The sequence below is a fragment of the Cyprinus carpio genome, chromosome A3 (assembly GCF_018340385.1).
Source record: "Cyprinus carpio isolate SPL01 chromosome A3, ASM1834038v1, whole genome shotgun sequence".
Taxonomy (NCBI): Eukaryota; Metazoa; Chordata; class Actinopteri; order Cypriniformes; family Cyprinidae; genus Cyprinus; species Cyprinus carpio.
The window spans coordinates 11,752,112-11,774,417 of record NC_056574.1 but is presented as its reverse complement, the minus strand read 5'-3'; the positions used below and the strand labels follow the sequence as shown (position 1 = coordinate 11,774,417).

General features: G+C 34.8%; 2 pseudogenes; both read right to left on the bottom strand.

Moving 5' to 3' along the window:
* Positions 1 to 3,168: 3,168 nt before the first annotated feature.
* Positions 3,169 to 15,818, bottom strand: LOC122138708 (annotated as a pseudogene).
* Positions 15,819 to 17,274: 1,456 nt separating this feature from the next.
* Positions 17,275 to 21,212, bottom strand: LOC122138706 (annotated as a pseudogene).
* Between the last annotated feature and the right edge of the window lie 1,094 nt (positions 21,213 to 22,306).

Below are 22,306 nucleotides of genomic sequence, written 5' to 3'. Positions count from 1 at the left end.
AAATGACATCTCAGATTACACTAATTAAAGGGATACTCCACCCCAAAATGAAAATTTTGTCATTAATCACTTACCACCATGTCATTCAAAACCTGTAAAAGCTTGTTTTTGTTTTCAGAACACAATTTAAGATATTTTGGATGAAAACCTGGAGGCTTAAGACTGTCCCATTTACTGCCAAGTAAATAACAGTGTCAAAGTCCATAAAACGGTATGAAAGTCATGATCAGAATACTCCATCTGCCATCAGACGTGCAATCTGGGTTATATGAAGCAACGGGAACACTTTTTGTAAGCGCAGAAAACAAAAACAACACCTGTATTCAATAATTCCTTTGTCAACAGTCTCCTTTGTGTCTCTCCATTTCACCGTATGCTCTTCTGTGTCATCCGCGCCACAAGGATGCGCTGTTTTATTTCAAATCAAAGCTAAATACGTGTGGAAACAGCGCATCCTTGTTGCGCGGATGACACAGAAGAGCATACTCAGCATACGATGATATGGAGAGACACAGAGGAGACCGTTGACAAGCCTCCAGGTTTTCATCCAAAATATCTTAAATTGTGTTCTGAAAACAAACAAAGCTTTTACAGGTTTTGAACGACATGGGGGTAAGTTGATTAATGACAAAATTTTCATTTTGGGGTGGAGTAACCCTTTAAATACTAAGACAAAAGCTACAAAGAAAATTCAGAGTTCTGCAGGTACAAAAAGTTGATTATTAAGAGGAACAATGACGTCAGTGTTCCACCTGCAGACAAACCGGCATTTTTCCCAACCTTCGACCAGCCAATTAAACACGCAGCCGTCACTGCTCCTGACAGTCTTAGTCTCTCAAGGCCTGAGTTATGACACAACATCCTCATAACACTTCAAACAAGGTCATTGTGCTTTCAGTCACCCTTTAATTCATTTAAACAGAAACACTGCACTGAATCCTTCTCTTAATCAAACATTATCCAGGAACTTGAAGAATTTAGGAACAACGTGATGTACAAATAATAAAACAGGGACATTTATAATAAAAACTGCCCACAAAACAATAAAGAAAGCGCAAATGAACGTGGCACAAGGGGAACTTTCTTTACCTGAGAGTTGAAATATTCAATAACACTTCCCTGTGCAGTTCAGATTCAGAGCCATTCCTCATAAATTATTACTGAGAATCAGCATCACAAAACAGCGTGTCCTGCTTTTCATGAACCAAGAAGCATAAACAAGTTTAATGATTTTTTGCTTCGATAAATGCATTACTCGTCTTATACACTGCTTCCATCAGCACAATTAACTTCTGTTTTAGTGCACATATTCTAAACGACTGTGTATTTGTTGTAGTTTTGGATTGTTTACATGTAAACATTTGCATTTAAAATAGCTTCAGGTATGTGAAATATGATCGTTGACTTACTATTGAAACGAGAGAGAAAAACGGAAGGAAAGGTTTATTTTTTGTCAACAACCACCAACTCAGAATCTACAAATATAAGCATGTATCTATTTATACATAAACTGTATATGATGATGAATCATGTTGTACCTTGAAGAAAATAATGTCCCTCTGTTTAGAATTTCAGCTTATCAAGATTCTAAAAGATTGGGTGAAATAGAATTCAGAGTTAAATTCTGAAATTCAGTCTAAATTCAGAAAAAAAAACAGAATTAACACTTAAAGGGACAGTTCACCCCCAAAAATTAAATCCTGTCACTTACTCACCCTCTTGTTCATCTAAACCTGTATGAGGAATGATATTTTAAAGAATGTTGGTAACCAAAGAGTTCACATTAGCCATTTACTTCCATAACCAGGGAAAAAATACTATGAAAGTCAATGGCTACCATCAACTGCTTGTTTACCAACATTGTTTAAAATATCTTTTTTTTATTTTTTTCAACAGCTGAAAAGGAACAGTTCACCCAAAAATGAAAATTGGCTGAAAATTACAATCAGGCCTTCCGAGATGTAGAGGAGTTGGTTTGCTGACTACATCACTTGCTCAGCAATGGATCCTCTGCAGTGAATGGGTGCCGTCAGAATGAGAGTCCAAACAGCTGATAAAAACATCACAATAATTCACACAACTCACTGTCTTGTCAAGTGAAAATCTGAATGTTTGTACTAAACATCCATGATTAAGACGTTTTTAACTTCAAACTGTTGTTTCTGGCTAATATACAAGTGTAAAATCCATAATATTGCTTCCTCCAGTGAAATATGCACAGATCAAGCACCATTTACAAGCAAAAACAGTCCAAAATAGATCTAAACAAAAATGTGGGTGGATGTTTATATGAGAGAACAACAGGAGATGGACTCTATCACTGGTGGAAACATTCTTATGGATCACGGTGATGTTTTTATCAGCTGTTTGGACTCTCATTCTGACGGCACCCATTCACTGCAGAGGATTCACTGGTGAGCAAGTGATGGAATGCTACATTTTTCAGAATCTGTTCAGATGAAGAAAAAGATTCATCTACATCTTGGATAGCGAAGGACGGATATAAATGCATACTTTTGTAAAAAACTAATGAGTTGATGGTTATGTGCTTACAATTTCAGTATATGGGGTATATTCAGCATATCCCCTTAAGTTATAAATGATAACACAACCAATATGTTGTCCAGGAATATTTCAGGCTACATAGAAGACTATGTTCTAACAAACATTTTTAAAATGTGGACTGGACAGGCAATGTAAATAAATTGAAGTTTTAATGAAGCAGTATGGGTTTCTGCAAGGTACAGCAGACAAAAACTTTAATTATACCACCCTGATTTGGATAATACCATAAGATTAAGATCTTGATTTAAGAAAAAACTGGTGTAAACATGAATATGTTTTTTTTTTTTGTCATACAGTGTCAGCAGAAGTAAAGTTTTGTTTTTCTGTGTCCAGCACAGGAAACAACTACAAACACACTTTTTGACAAAACAAAAACGGTTTCGATTCTCTAGATCAGAGTCTCTCTGTATGTTTTGCATGTCCTTTTCTCCTCTATTTGAGTATCTATCAAGCATATATTAGGTCAATACCAGGTCTTGATTTTTACAAATGTAAATACACCTTAAAGTGCACAAAATGCAGTTCCTGCTTTGTTCGACAGCCTTAATAAATCTTTGCACAATACTCAGGACTTCTTCAGGTGGGCTGTTTGTTGGATGGCTCTTAAGTTTGTTGGAACTTGATGCTGTCGAGTTTCTCGAAGCGTTTGCCGCAGTGTTCACACGTTTAGTTGAAGTGCGCTTCAGACTGTGTTTTTCCTCATGTGCCAGTTGAGAGAGGCTCTCTGTCGACACTGATAGCCACATATCTCACATCTGTAGGGACGGGTTCAAGAAAAACACTCATGAAGTGACATTCAATATATATATTTAGCCCACATGTACCTTTTCACTGAACTCACTGTAACGGCGTCTCTCCCGTGTGTGTTCGTCTGTGCACTTCTAAGTGATTCTTGCGTTTAAATGACTTCCCACATGTTTCACAGATAAAGTCTCGCTCGCACACCTGCACGACCGTAAAAATATCTTTTTGATTACTGATAAGATATCATTAGTTGATTAAAAAAACAAAAGTAACTTTTACATTTTTTTATATTATTTTATAATATACCTTTTTATAACTCCATTAAATAATAATGTGTGTGCAAGTCCATATATACATACTGTACACACAGATATAGATATAAGACCATTTGTCACTATACAGCTGTAAGAAATGCAATCAGAGAAATTATGAGTTAAATTAAAAATGTTAAAGAAAAACACTAAAATTTAAATAAATACTGAAAACCTACAACTAAATTAAAACTACAGCAATAAAAAAGGAGAAGAAAACAACAAAAAATGTGCTGTGAATTGGATAAAAATAAAATATATATAAAAAATAACCTTATTTTATGTCAGCTAATTGTTTAGGCAACATTTCTCGTTTGTTTAGTTTAACTAAAATATCTAAAACTATTAAATCAAAAATAATCAAAAATATAGACATTTAAAAAAAAAAAAACTAATAAAAATGACAAAACAACAACATTTTAAATGAAATTAGAGTGAAAACAGAAGATATTAAAATTAATTTTAAATGAACGGCAATATAATAGTGTGTCACTGATACTAAAATAAGACTGGCACAAGCACATAATATCTGACGGCTGTACCTGAGTGTATGATCATGTGCCGATGAAGATGGTTAGACAGATAAAACTTCTTCCCGCAGCCTGGGTGAGGACAGACTTTGGTCCGGCCCTTCCTGTGCACCAGGTTCACGTGATTCTGTCCAACGTACATCATAAAAATCTTATAACCAGAAGCAGACAGTGTGCTTTTTATCTGTACTTTATGATTGTTGCTTGTCTGACAGTACGATTAGAACTGCATAAGATCATGCTCTGTCTTGTGGTAGAATGTTTTTTTTATTATGATGTCTTGAATATAATAACGTCAAAATAGCTGATTCACATTTATAATTACTTATTCATTTATTACCAGCCCTGCATCTTAAAAACTCAAAAAAATTCTGCTTCTTTTTGCAAAAAACAACTAATATGTACCCTCTTCTGTGAAATACAGGATAAAGTCTCAAAACCTAATTATGATATAACAAGCAGCAAAGTTTGATTTCAACATTGGGATGATTTTATGTAGAAAACAGTGAATCACAAAAACTCTGCCAGTATTAAAGATATCAAGGTTATATTTTCACAGAATGTTCTTAACTTATGAAAAAAATACTAAAAAAAAAAAAATAAAAAAAAATAAAACCACATACACTTTTTCAAAAAAAAAAAAAACATAATAAATAATATAAATATACATATAGAGTTACAACAAAAACACAATAAATCACATACACTTTTTTCCACAAATAAAATTTTATGAATTATTTTAACATAATATATATAACTTTAGTATAGTATAATATAATATATATAGATATAAGATATCTAGCTATAATATATCTCATATATATATATATATGATATATATATATCTTCTATAATATAATAGTATAACTGTATAGCAATTTAGGTAGCACAGGTAATATATATGTCGTGTATATTTCTCATTTAAATGTTTTAATTCCCTTTAGTGTCCAAATCTGTAATTTTCTATCACTGTTGTTGAATGTAGAAAACACTCACAGATGTAGCAGAAAAATATCTACATCTGTGTGTGCATTTTCTTTTCTTCAGTCGCACTGCGTCCATAATTCTTAACCTGGAAAATCAGGATTAGCACATAAAACCATGTCCTCAGAATAAAACATGACCTATTCACTATTACAATTATGATATGTCTAAAGGCAAAATGCTACGAAATATTTTCTGTGAGAAGAAGTGTGATGTTCTTCCACCCAAAACAGTGCACTATTTTTTTGGCAATCAAACACCTCAAAATTAATAAGAAACTAGTATTTGATTTGTTCCACATGATTGCAGGGCAGGAGTTCATCAATGAGATTAATCTGACATAAGCAAAAATTAAACAACTCTGAGAAATATATTAGCAGGATCTACATCTCCAATGTCTTTACAAGATTTACCCCATCCTATCATGTAGGGAGAGGTTACTTCCTATTACTAAGGTGCACCAAGACATTTAGTAGAGGGCAATAGAGACGTTTCCTCTTGACTTGAAAAATAAACCAGAAAAGCCACCAGTTGTCAGGTTACATCAATGTAGTGTTCACAGTTGTCTAATGTTCCCAGCGTTCTAGGTTTTAAAGTGTTGTACTGTCTGTGGCATTGGTTGGTTGCGTATGAGGGATTCTCCGGCATTCACTGCACGCATGAGCTCACCTGGAAACTGCTAATGGCCACATACACCTGTCTGCAGCCTTCATACGGACAGTGAAACATCTTCAGCATGCCGTCTGCCTCGATTACTGGACCCCGCCGGCTCCGCTTACACCTGACACACAAACACACACCATGCTGATGTCCCAAACTGAGTGACTTCCACTCATTTCGTAGAGCGTGACGTTGTGAAACACAAAGCGGCATAACATTTTTAACATTTGTGAGGAGTTTTTATTTCGCTGTAATTAAGTAATATGCACAGAATATGATGATTTGGTTTCCACAAAGATATTAAGCAGCTGTTTTTCACCATTGATTAATTAAAACCATTTTTAATAATTGTGCACCAGTAATAACTAATAGCAATCAAATCAGCATATTAGGATGATTTCTAAAGGATCATGTGACACTGAAGACTGGAGTAATGATGCTGAAAATTCAGCTTTGATCACATGAATAAATTAGCTTTTAAAAATATGTTCAAATAGAAATTAGTTATTTGAAATTGCAATAATATTTCACAATATGTCTGTTTTTACTGTATTTTGAATCAAATAAATGCAGCCTTGGTGAGCAGATAGGATTTCTTTCAAAAACATTAAAACATCATTATTTCAAACATTTCATTAGCAGTTTCTATAAATTTTCCATATTTTTTAGGTTTGAAGTCATGTATGAACCCAACCCAACCCAACTCAACGACAGAAAGCTGGCGAATCACTTCCTGCAATTTCCCATCATAAGGAGTTGTTTAATTCCTGGGAAAAATCAGACATGTTAAAAAGGTGTAACAATACCGGTTAAGAAGGCGTGAACAAAACTAGGACATTCAGATGTCCAGTCAATATACACAACTGATTTAAACTGCTTGAATGAAGCTCACCAAAACTGCTTTTATTTATTCAGTTTTAAAAACAGAAATATTTTTTTTAAGTATATGCATGTTTAATGCAATAATGAAATGCATCATATTAAAAAATTAACTAATTCACAAATCTAAATATACACCGGTCTTCAGTGTCACATGACCCTTAAGAAATCATTCTAATATGCTGATCTGCTGCTCAAGAAACATTTTATGTTGTTTTAGTGGAAATCATGATGTGTTTCATTTTTCAGGATTCTTGATGAATATGAAAGTTCAAAAGAACAGCATTTATCTGAAACAGAAATCGCTTGTAACATTATAAATGCCTTTACTGTCACTTTTGTCAGTTTTAATGCATCCTCCTGACACTGATGCAGTGTTCATTTCTTTAAAAAATAAATCTTACCAACACCAAACTTTTCAACGGTAGTCTATCAGATGAAAAAAAAAGAAAATAATATATGAATCAATCATATATATATATATATATATATAATATATATATATATATATATATCGATATATATATATATGCACACAAACGTAAGAGGTTTCATGTGTGAAAAAACTGTAGGGTCCACACTGACTGACCTACTGAGAGACTGCTGAAGCTCTTTGGAACAGTGCGTTTCTTCACACTGGGATCCAAGAACTGCTTCTCAGCCAGATCTGAAATCATTAAAACATATCAACATAGTGTCTCAGAACATCACGAATTTAAAAGATCAAAATCCTCAAATAGCTTTATATTACTGAAACTGGTGTAAACTGATACTAAGTCTCATAAGGGAAGTAGTTAAAAGTGGTTAAATTGTTTCAGAGCACACTATGAGTAACTGATGAGTCCATGTTTAAGAGCTGAAATACAGGACAGGTCACTTGATGAGTATGATCTCACTGTACCGGCGCTGGGAACGTGACTGACACATCTGATTATACGACACATCCTCGATCAGCGTACATGTGACCTCCTCAACATCACCGCCACCCACGTTCAGCTGAAGGCCTTCAGACGCCAGAGCCTCGTAACTTGGGCCTGTAATAATGATCAGCTATGGGAAGAAAAAACTAAGTAATTAGGGTAATCCAAAGAGTTTAGAGTTTATCAAAAATCAGGGATTAACATTATATCTAAACAGAATACACTTCTTTCTTCTTCTGCTGAAAACACAAAAATAAAACATCCTGAACCAGTACCACTGAAGTATCATAAAACTTGTCTTTCCTGAAGTCGTATGAAAGCCATGTGACAAATAGATCAAATTTAATCCCATTTTTGGCATATTCAAATTTGCAAAGTCATATGGACGACTTTTATGGTGTTTTATTTGGAGTTTTATGGTGCTTTTTGGCTGTTTGACCCACCTAAAACCTATAACACCTATATTGTACATAGGGTTTTTTATAACATGTGTATAGCTTCCATAAAGGCTCATTAAATTGAAAATGTTACTAGGCAGCTGTGAGAAATGCAATGCTGTTTAAAAAATATTCCAATAATACTAGCAAACACATCAACTTTGCAGCAATAAAATACTAAAACTAAAATAAAAAATGAAATACTGAAAAACTAAAACTAGAAAACACTGAAAAACTACAACTAAAGAGAGAGAGAAAAAAAATAAAAGTTTGGAATTGTATATTTATGTATATTTATTGGAAAGAAGAAACTGTTTAAAAAAAAATGTATCATCTAATACAATTTTGACAATTATTTTTATTGTATTTTTATGGGGCTTTTTGCAGTTTGACAACCCCTGGCCACTGAAATCACTAAAATAAAACTGTAAATGATCTAGTTTTAGTTACACAGTGTATTGGAAAAGTTTCTGTATAACCTTTTTGTGTTTTTATATTATAAACATACATTTCACAAAGGCTCATCAAATGCCACTGGATATCTGTGAGAAATGCAATTGCATTAAAATATTATATCAATGAAAACATTAACCCTGCAGTCATTAAATAATACAACTAAAATAAAAACAATTTGACAATCCTTGGCCACTAAAGTCACTAAAATAAAATTGAAAATTACCATTAATTAATTTTGGTTTAGAACACAGCGTATTGGAATAAAAAACAAAAAAACAAATGTATAACCTTTTTTTTATTTTTATAACACATACATTTTATAAATTTAATGAAAGCTAAATAAATTGAAAATGTTACTATACAGCTGTGAGAAACGCAAAATATATTTAAAAATATTTAAATAATATCAGATGAACACTGTATCTTTGACAACCATGAAACACTAAACCTGAACTAAAAAAACTAAATACTGGGGAAAAAATAAACCAGAAGTCACTGAAAACTACAACTAAACTAAAACTATAATCAAGAGAGAGAAAATAACAAAAACTTTGTAATTGAGATTATTTTGATTATTAATTAATGTAAATTGATATGACATTGTTATGCCTTTACAGCATGGGAAAAGGCGGCTTGCAAAAACTACTGTGTGACTGACAAAAGAAAGTCATAAAAGTTTTGTAATAACATGCAGTGAGTAATAATAACTATTTTAATTTGTAAAAGAACTATTCTGCTAAAATATCCATTAGTAGTTCTTTAACCAAAAAATATGACACATGACTATGATATTCAATATTCAGTCCACCCAATATGAAAATTCTGTCATAATTTTTGCAACCCACAATTTTGGGTCCCACTGACTTCCATAGTATGGATGTTTGTTTACTAGGGCTGCACGATTAATCGCATGCATTTGTCATGCGTGTCTCATCAGTAAAGCCGGTTCCGTGATGAGCGGTAAATGTCTGTCACCTGTTTTCCAAACGGAGCGGCAGTTATACACAGAGCCGTAGTTCACTGACAAGCTAAGCAATATCGTGTTCATAATCGAATGCGATTAATCTCAATTATGAACAGAATATTGCGTAGCTTGTCAGTGAACTACGGCTCTGTGTATTAACTGCCGCTCCCGTTTAAAAACAGTGACAGACATTTACCGCTAATCACGGAACCGGCTTTACTGATGAGACACGCATGACAAATGCATGCGATTAATCGTGCAGCCCTATTGTTTACTAACGTTCTTCAAAATATCTTCTTTTGTCTTCCACAGAAGAAGGTCAGTCATACAGGTTTAGAACAACACGAGGGTGAGCAAATGATGACAGAATTTCATTTTTGGTTGTGAACTATCCCTTTAAAACACCAGATATGCAAAAGGACTCATTTGACTGCAAACGGTCAAATGAGGGACGTGTTGTGACAATGGCAACCGGACGGTAACCTTTCTGTGGCCTATCCATAGGGAACTTCATTAACATCTCAATACACACAATGGAAATCAGGCAACGAAGCAATAAGGAATTTGTGTGCCTTACAATACAACCACTAGAAAAACACCTTAACAATAACTGGATTCTCAGCTACATAACAAGGCCTGTGTTTGTTTGTACTGTTTAATGCACACTGCGCAGCATACACTTCATACTGCCTACTGTATGTGAAAAAGCACATTATGCAAAAATTTTCAACTATAATTTGTAAGTCCATCTCAGAAATTAAAATGTATTTAGCATTTTTATATCAACTGCATGTAAAAATTACTATTAAATAGTTAATTGCAGCCAATATTATTGAATTGTATGCAAAAATGAATGAGGTTGAGTCTATTACTATTATTTTTTTTGCAATTCTAAAAATGACAAAAAAAAAAAAAAATTTAACATTTTTTATTTAAAATAAGCATAAAATTAATACATTATTTTAGTATTTATTGTAGTTTCTTTAATTTGAATTCAATTTAAATAATATGTAAATAAGTTGACCTAAAAAAGAAAAAGCGGCTTGTTTTTTTTAAATGAATTATATATATATATATATATATATATATACTATAATATATATATATATATATATATATAGATATATATCCAGAATTCAAAATTCCAGAAGTTTCAGTAAGCCAGTGTTCATTTTGATTAAATAAAAAAAAAAAATAATACAAATTACAAAAAATGACAAGTAAAAAAATAATGGTATTTTGGTTAACATATTTTGAGATTAGACTTTAATTTTATATTTCCTATTTTGTCACTTTAATTTAAGTTTTTTTTAAATAATTTTGTTGTATGTTTTTGGCCATTTTTATTCTTTTTTTTTGTGTTTTTTTTATTGCGTATAGTTTTTCTTTTTGTCTTAATCTTTTTTTTTTAGATTTAGTTTACATTATTTTATTTTATTTATTAGTACTCCCTGTTAAATTGCAACTAAAAGTATTGATTAAATAAAATAACAAATATTTTTTCATTAAATTTCATTTTATTGCTTTTCATTTCAAGTTATTAATTTGTATGGTTTTAGTTTTAGTTAACTATAATAACTCTGCTTTAAATCTTTTATTATGAATATACTTTATTTATTTAAAAAAATAGACTTCAGTCATTTGTGATAAAGGCTTTTTTACGCATTTATTTAAAAAGCACATTTTGATTTATTTTCAAATTATTTTAAGTCATCTTGTGGACCCACTAGAGGGTCTCTTGTGACCCCTTTTTGACAGACTTGAGATCCTTCACAGTGTGGACGCTGATCCGGCAGCTCCACATCGCCCAATCACCGTCTCAGGTCCTGAACTCTCAAACAGGCGGCTCTGCACTGGGACGGGCTGCCCCCAGCGATGGACTCCCTCCCCCCACCACACACCCATTCTCTAGAACGGTTTGCTGCATCCTCCCTCTCCCTGCCTGTCCGTTCAAGGGCGCCCGTGACAACCACGCATTGGCTAATTCTCCGTCAAACCGCCTCCACTATCTGCCTTCTCTAAAGTTTCTCGCAGCGTCTGCTTGAGCTCCCCTGGACAGGGGTCGTCGTCTCTCTCTCACGCATCCTCACTCAAAGCTTTTTCCATCAGACTCAACAGGGGCGGCCTGGCTTCTCGGGCTCCTTGAGCACCTTCCATCTCCCATGGACACGCGCTCGCGATGCGGGATGACTGCTGTGGGGCCGAAGGGGATCCTGGTAGATCACTGAGGTACCGTGCATGTCATCTGATGCTCCACATGGGAAGCATGATCATTGTCTTCCAAGTCACTGATGGCGTCTGTAAGATTAAGAAGAGATTTGATTCATTGTTTTTGCATGTAGGGGGAAATCCAGTTATGGACAGGAGGGAAAACGGGGTGCAAATGCAAATGCGCCGTTAAATTTATTAAAGATATTTATTTGAAATCTACGAGGGGTTCGGCATGAACAAAAAAATTTTTGGGAAGGCCCTACAAAACAACCATGAACACTGTGTAAGGACTTCATATACCCTGCAGCTGCATGTGGTTTTTTAGTTTCTTTACTTTTGGTGGTTGATACTCTCACGTCCTCATGACAGGAGATTTCTTTGTAGGCCTTTCCTCTTCATCTTTCTCCATAATCACCATCCTCCCACGTCTGACTCGGGACTCGCCTCCTGCATGGCCAGGTCAGGTACTGCCAAAACGAATGACCGGTCCACCACACTTCCCAGTGCGGAGGTATACAAACCCACAGTGGGCTCCACCACCTGCAGCATCAGGCTCATGCTGGCACGACGGCTAGACAGTGACCTTGATACCAGGCTCACCACTGTCCTGCGAACATGGTGGCAGACACCTGCTTCCCTGCAAAAACAAAAAAAAATATATATCAGAATGATTTCTGAAAGTATCATGTGACACTGAAAAACTTGGAGTAATGATGCCTGGAAATTCAGCTTTGGGCATCACTGGAATAATTACATTTTAAAATCTATTCCAATTGAAAGCAGGTTATTTTAAACGGTAACAATATTTCCCAATATTAACTGTTTGTTTTTACTGCATTTTTTAACAACACATAAATTTACAGCCTTGGTTGAACAGAAGAGGCTTCTTTCAAAAAACATAATAAGAATCTCTAAAAAACCGACCCCCAAACTTTTTTTAATTGCACGTTTATATTCGCGAGAGAGGTCTTCAAAAAAACACACTATTTGGAAAAAGTACATTTAGGTGATTAGGTTAAAATAAAAATAAATATTTTAACTCACTACTTTTTCCTGTGAAGGATACTGGGCATTGTCAGGAAGGGTTTTCCTCCTGTCCGTCACAACACAAGAGACATGTTACAACCCTTCAGTTAAAAAGAAAAGCTTAGCAAGCACAGCTGTCTCTGGTTCACATCCACCTTGTCACCATAAAATATAAATATAAAATATAAAGTACCAAACAATAGTCATACTACACAAGAACAAACTACAAAATACAGCTATAACCATAGGCAGTATAGTATTTTCTCAGGAAAACGCTGGTACCTTCAAAACAACCAATAAGCCATAAAATCGATATGGTAGAGAGTCTAATAAATAGCCCGAATTTTGTTGTTTCAGACCAGAATATGTGTTGTGCACAGTACAGTAGTCCACGTATGTATGCATGCACCTGTGCCCCATGATGCCTCATTGAGCCAATTTTACTACTGCACAGTGATTTTGTGAAGTGATGCATGATCAAATAGGGCGTTCGTGAAATCAGAATACTTACTTGCCCCGTATTTCTGCTGGTATTTTCTCTTCCATATGCAGAATTTGAGCAGGATTAGATACTCCGCGCTAGCCGCCGCGCGCGCTCGAGGCTCGTGCGCCGGCGCAGCTCGCTACCAGACCCGATGACGCTTCTCCCAGATAAACCCGCCGCACATCGTACTTCTTCCGCGACTCGAGCCGCCGCTGAGCCCGGTCCGCGTCTGTCAGTCAGCCTCGGTCGACCCCTGCAGCGGCGCAAAATTGCTTTGATTTGCTCCCCCACCGTGCTTTGGAGTCTTTGTTTACCGCCGCCATGTTTCGTATCAGCTGTTGAGTTGTTATGGTTTGTCTTAAAGGGAAGTGCGGTGTGTAGCCTTAAAGGAAGTGGATTTTTTAAAACCTTTTTTATATATATATTTTTTTATTCCATGTTCTATTTTTTAAATCAGATATTTTTAGATGATAAATGCGTAAAATTTACTATAAAACATATATTTTTTTTAGCAATTTAAAAAAGAGGCTCATTTTATTTAAAAAAAATGGTATTTGGAACCGACACTTTGTTTTGGACCAATTCAACAGAAGACATGAGCTCTCTTTAATGGTAGCCACATCAGATGCGCGCAGTTCCAACAGTAGGCAATAGTGCGACGTCAAGTTTTCGGCGGGAGAAGAAGCATGTACTAGTAGCGCTGTAGCAAAAGTCATACTCGCAATTAATACCTGCCAGTATTTTGAATATAATATTTTCGGAAGTCGTTTTTTCAACGGTTCGCCTCGGAAAATGGCACGAAGGAATAGTAATGTTTTCCGCTCACACTAGAAGGAAACACTGCTGCCGTGTGCTACATGTCAATGGTAAATATTCAGTAGATCGGTGTTATTTCTCACAGCTTGTAGCAGCTGCCACAGATCGTCATACAGACCCCTTTTCAAGTCACTACCGGTTTCCTTTGGGGGCTTCAATCCCTGGGTTTAAAACTAGAGACGTTACTGTGAAGGGTTAAGAATAATGGTTTGGTTAATGCGCGTCATTGATCAATTAATTAAAAATATATGTAAGGCACAATTCACAGACGAGAACTGCGTCTTATACAACCCCTTTAAAATGTCTTTGCATAAACTAGTATAGATAGATGGATATATATAATATATATATATTATATATATATATAATATATATCTATATATATATATATATATAAACTCAGTCATAAGGGTCTATTTTTATGAATAAATAAGCTTTCTATTGATGATGTTTTTGTTATTGACAGGACTCCAATATTTGGGCCGAGATACAACATATTTGAAATCTGGAAACTGGGGTGCAAAAAAAAAAAAAAAAAAAATTAATAAATATAAATATTGAGAAAATCTCTGTTAAAGAGTTGTCCAAATAAATTTCTTAGCAATGCATATTATCTAATAAAAAAATTACGTTTTACTTATCTGCAGTAGAAAATTTACAAACTATCTTCATGGGAACGATGATCTGTACACTTAATATCCTAAAGTGATCTTTGGCATTAAAAGAAAAATCAATAATTTGACCCATACCAATGTATATTTTGGCTATTGCTAGGCAAATATACCCCAGCAACTTAAGACCTCCAGGGTCACATATACAGTAGTGTGAAAAATTGTTGGCCCCCTTCCTGATTTTCTTATTTTTTTTGCAGTCTTTGTCACACTTTAATGTTTTAAGATCATCAAAGAAATATTAGTAAGAAGATACACACAAGTGAAACACAACATGCAGTTTTTTTAAAAAGCAGTGGCGCCATGGTGCTGCAGGCAGGAGTGCTCTTGGAGTTCAGGCCCCAGCCATCGTGGAGGGAACAGCAGATTCTGGAACCAGCCAGAATAACAGCAAACCAGAACAATGAGAGATGTGGAGGGACGCCTAACAAATGGTCCTTACTCCAATTACAACCTATTTTCGTTTGTCTCAGTTCGACAAGTCGAATATGTTGATCTATAGAATGTTCATGTTTTACTTGTGATGTTGACAAAGGAATTGCTAAACTTTTCTTGACAAAATAAGCGATAGATGGTCAATACTTGCAGAATTTATCATAGGCATTGAACAATGTAAAAATATGTTATTTGTAATCTACTTGTAAACTCCAAAAACAGATTATACTTTTGATTGTTGCATTTATAAAAAACCTTGCATTAACTTAAACTCCAAAAACAGATTAGAAAATGCGTGTTTATATCCATTTTGTGTTAAGAGATACTATTTATATTATATTGCTGCCTGATAGAAAAAAAGTGAAGGGAACAATTAGAAACTGAGTAATTCATATTGTTTTTTCAAATCTTATTTACCAGTGCATTTGTGAATAAAAACAAACACTTAAGTGATTGTGGTCAGAATTTTTTTCTTTCTTTTTGCAAGTTTTCCATACTAAAATACCTGGTGATTAACAAATTAATTTTGATTAACATCAGTTACCAAATTCACCCTACTTGGTTTAACCTCTTGGATTACAGAACACAGAAAGAAAGGCGCACAAACTAAAATAAAACTGATTGCTCGGAGGTCTCTTGTACAGTAATTTTAATATACTAGCATATTAAAAACAAATGTACTTTATTAATACACCATTCTTGCTCTTACTGTGCAAATAAGTCATCAGTGCCCATTATTGAAAGAAACCAGTCAAAATATGTTTGCTTAGAATATTTTTATCCAAGAGTACCAAGATGGGGTGGGTGTTTTTTCAGTTAATGTCCACAAAGCTGGTTAAGTTTCGAACCCAACTAAGTCGGGTGCTAGTTGTTGTTTCAGCAGTGGTGTAGTCCTCCATAATCACACTGCAACAGCTCTGAATGAAACGCCCACTGTTCTCGATCTAATCAAACCTCCCCAAACATTTTCCAGTTGTGTTACAAAAACTGATGAAACTTTGAAAGTTAAGATTGTGGCACGCAGGAAAGAGTTGTCAAATGTCATAATGTCATGGTGGACTTTTTGGTCTGTTCCAATCATCAACCATACATGCATTCCCAAGATATTGCACCAGACGAAGAAGAAGATTGGTTTGGGTGACTTATCTGAATTAACTGACCTATAAAGATGGTTTAATTAATGAATGTTCAGTCTGGACTTCCTCATCTAGGCTTTAATGTTTTACAGATCTGAAAGATGTGTATTAACTTAAACCACAAAAACAGAGTAGAACAAAATGTTATTTACATCTTAAAAAAATATAATATATAATGTACAATTTACAAGACACAGATTCAGACTTGGAAAACCACCAATTTAACAGAAATGAAATATGAACTGCCACCAGGCACCTTTCCACAGAGAGGCAGAGAGGCAACAAACACCCCCCCAGAACAAAAATGGGTGATAATTAAGCTTTTATATAAAACCTGATATATATATATATATATATAATAGATATAATATTATAATATATATATCTGTGTGTGTGGTGTGTGTGTGTGTATATAATTAATTAAATCATAAAAAAGTCATCATTTTGACATTGTCGAGAGAAAATATATATATTTTCTTCTGACAATGTCAAAATTGATATGACCTTTTTTATGATTAATTTTTCAGAGTACAGATAGTTATGCATTTACAATGTCCTGTTTTGCACACACAATGAATTATTTATATTACATAATTATCCAACTTGTTCAATTATTTCAAAAATGAAAACAACTAAAAACGACAGAAGACAAAGCAGAAGAAAGTAATCGGACAGCTAAATGAACCCCTTAGTTTGTGGCAACGTGCCACCAATTAACCGTATCCATAATTAAAGACCAAAAACATATGTAAGGACGAAAGCAAAGAAAACCACCCCACTGGTATTTAGTGGTATGCTGTAACATAAATGTTTCATCAACACTGCCATAGTAAGTGGCTATACATGTTAGCTTATTTTATCTTGATGGGAGTTGTTTTTTCTTCTGACAAAAAAGCCTAGTAAGCTCCTGATGTTCCAACATTTGTAGTAGTTTTGTAGCATTTTGCTTCGCCTTTGACTTCTAATTGTAATTGGATGAAGAAAAAACAGGAAGTCCATGGCTACCAGCATCTGGTTACACCCATCTTCCCAATATTTCAAAGTCATACAGGTTTGATGACATGAAGGTGAGCAAATGATGACAGAATAATCACTTTTGGTGGACAATCCATAAGTATTGCGTGTTTACCAAACGGGACCCATGCAGGACTCTGATCCAGATTTATGTGTTCACCGAGAGTGGCCACTTGTGGAGAAAATCTCGTTTTTGTAATCATTTGTGTACATCCTGTGTCTCCCGAGCTCGCGATCCTGCTGGAGCTCATCGGGCTGTAGTCCATGGACCCCGAGTCTGCGACCGCCATGTAGGTGTATCCCGGCCCTGGGGGGCAGGTTTGGTTGGGATACTCGAAGCTGGATTGTGATGACAGTCTGCCCGAACCCGAGCTCTGCTGGAGGGAGCCGAGGTCGGAGTGCGAGGTGCTCAAGGACGTCGTTCCTGTGGTGGTGAAGAGGGTCTGGAGCGGTAACGTCTCCTCGAAGACATCGTCCACCTCTCGCTCGCCGTCTCCTTGGGAGTTTTGATTGAGAGTGACATAGGTGTCATGTGACTGCACTAACAATGACTGGGAAAGAGATTGGGGGTTTCTTGAAGCGCCCTCAGTTGCTCCATGAGCCAGTGAGCTTGAGGAGGTTCTCGCCATCTGTCTGTTAACCCCGAGTCCGAACGCTCGCTCTCCTTCTCCTCGTCCTCCTCCACAGGTTTCCTCTCCTCTCTCTGGGACGTGCCGTGGCTGGTCAGGGAAACCTCGGACAAAACCTCTAGCGGTGAAGAACCCTCTGTTTACATTTTGGCCGCTCCCCACATGCGCTATTATTTTGGCCATCCATCCGGGGGCGGGGGGGAAAACAAAAAAGAAAAAATTAAAAAAATTTAGCAAAAAATGATCTTTTTCAATGGTTTTCATTTTCCGTTCAGCTTCCTCCCATAACACAGGTTACGTCAAATATGATCTTCATTGACAAAGTTTTTATTTAAAAAAAAAACAAAATTGTGATTAAGGGGTCAATCCTGGTCTGTTATTAAAACTGAATAATCAGGACTTAAAAACCATTATTGGCATAAATTTAAAAAATTATCGACAGAAAAAATTACTTAAAACCCCCCTTTTAAGAGGGGGGAAAAAGACCGGGAAAACTGTGCTTGGGCGGGATTCAGGCCAGATTTTTCTTAAGAAGAAATCTGAATGCACAAAGGGTTTTTAAATTTTTCATATTTTAATCTTGAAAAATAAATTTCACATTACATTTGGAAATTTTTCAGTAGCCATATGTTTCTCGTCCAGTAAAACAGCCAAAACAACCTTTTCACCTTTATTGAACTATGATTCAAAAGGTCCCTAAAAAAGATTACACATTTGTCCTCATTTGAAGTAGCTATAAAGGGGTTTCCGTGAAAACGACTTGTGGGGGACAAAACACACATAGACAGAGGCCAGGGATCTCCGTGCCCTACCAGATCAGTGGACCCCATTGTAAAAAAAAAAAAAGGAAACCAAGTTGGTTGAGAGAACCCAAACCATCTAGGGGGTTTCTTTCAAAGCCGCAAAATTCCAGGATTAAAGGGATGTTCCCCCAAAAATAAACATTTGGGGCTTTAAATTATTTCCCTCTGTTTTCTTTCCCCAACCTGTAAACCTTCGTTCATCTTAAAAGATGAAAAAATTATTTTTTGATGAAACATAACGAACTACCAGGGTCAAGGCCCAGAAATGCAAAGGACTGTTAAAACGTCCTGTGACAGAAAAAGGGATAAAAGGAATGAGAATTTTTTTGTCAAAACAAAACAGAAAAACGACTTTTTCAAAATTTCTCCCCCTGCCCCGCTCGTGTTCCGAGAGTTTCCCGGCGCTGTTTTCTGATGTTTTGAGTGAAAGGATGCGCTCCCCCTTTGTTTACAAGAAAAACGACGCACCTGTACATAAAAATTTTTCGGAGAAAACTGTCAAAAATTTCTTTTTCTTTTTTTCCCCCAAAATACTTTGAACCGAAAAAAACAGAAAAGAGGAGGGACTTTGCTGGCAGGGCCCCTTTTGTGAAGGCTGCAAGGCTGACGGAAGAAAGAAATTGTTGAAAAAGTTGAATACTTTGCACACAAAAAGATTCTTAGCTCTAAATACATTTAAACCACTATCCCCAAAAACCCCGGACTTTTTTAACAATGTCCCCCTTCTCCTTTTGGGTCCTAAACTGGTAGTTGGTTGCGTCTATGGGGGTTTAGAAGCTCTAGATTTCATCAAAAAATTTAATTTTTGGCCCCCCCCACCCCCCCCCCTTTTAAAAAACTTAAAGAAATCTAAAGCAGATCTTAACTGTTTTTTTTTTTGTTTTTTTTTTTTTCGCCCAAAATGTAATAAATACCTTATAAAACCCTAGTGAAAAATAAATATACTTATAAATTACGAATTAAAAAATACACTAAACTATTTAAAACATTTACTTCTGCAAAAAAACTACAAAACTTTGCATAATATGTAAAAAAAAACCCCTGCTGTTTTTTGGTGTGCTAAACTGATATATTTAAAAATCTGCAAATTGAAACAACTTTTTTTGAAATTTAATTTTGATTTTAAGATTGCTGAAGTCCAACTAAAGATTACTAAGTATATTGATTGTGCAAAGTGAACTACTGCAAGTATCTTTAAATATATGCTTAAAGACAGATTTATTAAAAGATCATACAACCCATATATTTTTCAATAAAACCTCATCACATTTTAGACTTCATTTAAAAATTTTGGCATTGCCCCAAAAGTACCCAAAAAAATTTTAATTCTCATTTTTTATCAGAAGTCTTGACGATGTTAAAATACATTTTAAATTTTTATACATATTTAGTGGGAATGTATTAAAAACTGTTTGTTTGATTGAAAAATGAAAATTTTTATCTTAAAGGTGTAAACATTAACACATGAATTTCTGAAAAGCGTGTTGAAACAATGCATTGAAAAACGCTAAAAATAAGTGTTTGGTTTGAAATTTTCATACTTTGATTGTTTTTCAAAAGCTTTAAAAAGCAGTACCACGGGCTGTGTGACTCCAAGCACAGGTCGGTCCATGAAAAATTCCAGTACCCCTTTGTAGGCAACCCATGGGGTTTTTTGACACGGACCCACCCCTTTTGTTTGGGTGTGGGACTGAAGCCGCAAACCAGCCGTGCGCCCCTTTGACCCCCCCTTCAAAGATTTTCCCAGTGAGTTTGAAAAAAAGCAAAACAAACAGCCTTCAAGTAGCGCAAGGTCTCAAAAGTCAATCCCTTGCCCAGGGTACTTCCCTCCACTGCAACGCCCTCAATTCTACTTCATCCATGTTTTGAGTAGAGGAGGCAGCCAGCTCCGTTAAACTGCCTTCCTTCCCAACTAAAGACCGTGGGTTTTCTGGGGGGATCAAAAAACACGTGAAGGAAAAAAGCATGAAAACCCCTTCTAGAAATGCTGGGTAATTACAACAAATTGTAGTCCATTAAATTTAAAAATTACCTCAAATTTGTATTTGAAATTATTTTACTTACACCTTTAGGTAATCCATCTTACTTTTCGGATTATTTAAGCTTTTACCGACTCTTTTACCCAATAGTTTCCCTTGTTTTTGCCCATGTAATATACAAAAAAAAAGAGAAAAAAATAATTCCATTCTTTGAAATCAACATGAAGTGTTTTAAAACATTACATTATATTGGGGTTAAAAAACGATTTCCCCTCGTCGTTTTAAAAAAGTAAAGCAAAAGGGAAAAAATGATAAGGGAATTAAATTTTTGTGCAAAAAATGTTAGGAAATCCATAAAGTAACTAAAACCTGTTTGTGAGATTTTAAAATAATATTCAAATATCAATTTCTTTTTGGGGAATCTGTACTAACCCAGTTTTACATAAATCAGTACCCCCAAACTGCTTAAAGGGATTTAACTCCTTTTTTCCCCAAATTTTTTAATGCTTTAAAAACTTACATAATTCTCACTTTAAGGCAAGACTGGACACCGGCCATCACGAAAAACCTCACTAAGCGCGGAAAAGGGGTTTTGGGCTTTTGCAGAAGAAGCGGTTTTTACGGGCCATAAAGACAGAGATGAAACCAAAAACCCTTGTTCTATTCTAAGACATTAAATAAAAAATTACCTATTGACTTTTTCCCGGGACAACTGAATCAATGACAAAACATTTTATGCGCCCTTTAAAGGACGTACTTTTATATCTTTCAAAGGAAATTTAAAACAAAATACTTTTGAAAAAAATTTTAAATCTTCAAAGCACTAAAAATCACTTTCCCGATGAATGGAAGTATTTTTAATTATTTCTCTCTTCCCCCTTTTTTCCCAAAAGCAAGTGAGACCCTTTAACTACAAAACTTTTAATATCCTCTGTTTTCGCCCTTGCATAACGGGGGCCACTGAAAACATATCACAATTTGTAATAACCAAGTACCAAAACACGGGTCAACAAAAATAAAAAATCTTTAAAAAAGGTTTAATTACATCTATTTGCATTAAGTAGTTTTATTTCATGATCTTTTATTTTCTTTTTTGGTGCTCTTTATTAGTCTCATTATTAAAAATGGTTTTATATTAAGTTTAAAAGTTTTTTTCTGCTTAAGGTAGTTCACTTTAGTTTTTTCTGGTCTCCATTTTACTTTCCATATACAAAAAAAAAAACCCCCATGCAAAAACAAAGGGGAAGGAGCTACCCCCTTTAAAACATTTCGAAAACCCCAAGAATGAAAAGAAAAGAAACTTTTGTGACCTTACAAAAATTTCAACCGAAATTTCAAAATGTTTCTTGACCCCCAAATTCATATTAAAATAAATTATGTAGTAATTTTAATGTAAGGCTCAAATTAAACTTGCACATAGGAATAATTTTCAGTTAAAAACATTCAAATAAAAAAGCTATTTTAAATTAAAAATTTTTTACTGTTTTTTTTGGTTTTTTAATCAAATAAGATAGGATGGATTTGATTTTAAAAAGGTGTATTAAAATGAAAGTTTTATACTCCCCCTTTTTTTTTTAAATCAGAAAGTATGAAAAAATGCGTTAACTTCATAATGAAACCCAAAAAAAGACATTTTAAAAACAGAGCCTTTT